We start from the raw sequence: 1,976 nt of genomic DNA, 5'->3' as shown, positions 1-1,976 counted from the left end.
TCGGATAATAGAGGTGGTTGAATTAGTATAACATTTGTTTAACAGTTCAAATATATTATGTATTTCCAACAACTTGTAGACAAAATGCGTACGCTCTATGCATTTATGTGTAAGTTAGATAGATGCCTGATTTGAAGTAGATATGGACCAGTGCCAAGAAGTTGACTAATCTAAAGTCGTTGAACCAGTGAAGTTCGGTGACGATGCTGTCGCAAAGGAAAACTCTTGCTGGGTGATAATCGCCCCACCACTGGTCGCTTGCGGGTGGAATCCCTCGAAAAATGGGAAAAGCCACTATTTATCCCCCCCACTATTTATCTGGTGAAGCAATAACCATAAGGAACCTCTTGACTCGAAGGTGTTCAATGGCAATTAACGTCCTTAACGCTAAATCGAAAAGCCTCGTTTTATGACAGTTCCTTAGGATTATTGCTCCCCGTCACCCTACACCGACTACTTCCTTCTTCTGGGACGAGCTTCCTTTGCGGCATGCGATCGTACCGGAGAATCGCCAGGATACGGGATGGGAACAGTGGCAAAAATGAAGAGCCGAAGACCGGAACAGACACTGGGGAGAAGGAGCAGCTCGAGTTCGAGTCCGAAAGTAAAGGAACGGCAACGGCTCCGAGAAAAGGGAGGAGAAGCGCTGCCTCTGTCGCCATACGGTGGTCGAATACGACGGTCGGTCGAATAACTGCCGACCTTGGCGCGGAATTGATACGCGAGGACGCACGCCGGAAGGAAAGGGTGCGTTACCTCGTTAATATGAAGCCGGTCGTCCTCAAAGGACGATAGAGCCGCAGACCAGGAGGAACAAGGAGAGAGGGTGGAGATTTCGAAGGTCCCTAATGAAGCGAAGGAAACAACTTCGTCGGAACCAAGAGGAGGATCAACAATATGATATCCGGGGCCTAAACGGCTCCCACCCTCACTACCGCAGCATTACCAAACAGTGCGGAACCACTGTCGGATCTCCGCTGTCGGAAGAAGAAGGAGTCGGACCAATGGTGAGTGTTTTTCTTCATCCACCAAGAAACGGAACACCGGACGGGATCGCCGCTTGCGAGGGTGGGTTCGCCTTCTAGGGTGGAAACCAACTCCTCTAGGATGGGATCTAGCAAAAAGGGCGATTAGACGACAGCGAGGGTTCCGGGAGAAAGAAGGAAACAGCAGCAACGATAACAACTACAACCACCTCGACCAGAACATTTGCCGAGATGGCTGCTCTTCCCCGAATGAATGGAGAATGGAAGACCGTTGAAAAGAGGGTTAAGCGGGCAAAAGAGAAGGTGACAGAGAGTGAAATAGGGACGTCCCAGATGGTTCGGAAGTGAAGTACGCAGAGGAGATACCGACGGTTCGGAGGGAGATTAATCTCTCCAAGCTCGGCATCGTCTAAGTTTGACCTAGGAGGGTGGTGACGGGTGCCCTGATCCTTGGAAATCGCTGGTAGAGAGAAGGCCGCGCTCCTGGCCGAGCGCATGACGGAGTTCATAGGAACAACCCCATTAGGGTCGCCATGCCGCAGGGGACGGCGGAGTCAACACTTAACCAATCGAAGAAGGCGCCTCCCCTGTGTGAAGAACATCGCTGCGTGCCCGAAGGGAGAGATCTTCCTTTCTGCTGTTAGAAGAAGAAAGCAAAGTCTTTGACGTCGCTGCCACTGTGACATTCAAGGAGCCGTTGCACGTAGCTGTTAATGTGAATATGAAAGGTACTTCTTGAGACATCGAACTTTGGAACGAACTAAAGCATCCAATTAGCTTTGTCCACGTTAGTGTCACGACAGGCACACTTCCAATCCGATGGACTGATGACGGAGATAAAGATGTGTACTGGTGATCTAAGGAGATCGCTCGTCTCCGCGGGGCTTGCATCCGCGCTGGGCGCCGGCATACCAGATCCCGCCGAAGCCACGGTGGCTCGTCTGTATAAGGCCTACCGCGAAGCGCGAAGGCCACTGCAACGAGCCATCA

Source organism: Bombus vancouverensis, chromosome 17 (assembly GCF_051014615.1).
Source record: "Bombus vancouverensis nearcticus chromosome 17, iyBomVanc1_principal, whole genome shotgun sequence".
NCBI lineage: Eukaryota > Metazoa > Arthropoda > Insecta > Hymenoptera > Apidae > Bombus > Bombus vancouverensis.
This window is presented reverse-complemented; position numbering follows the sequence as displayed.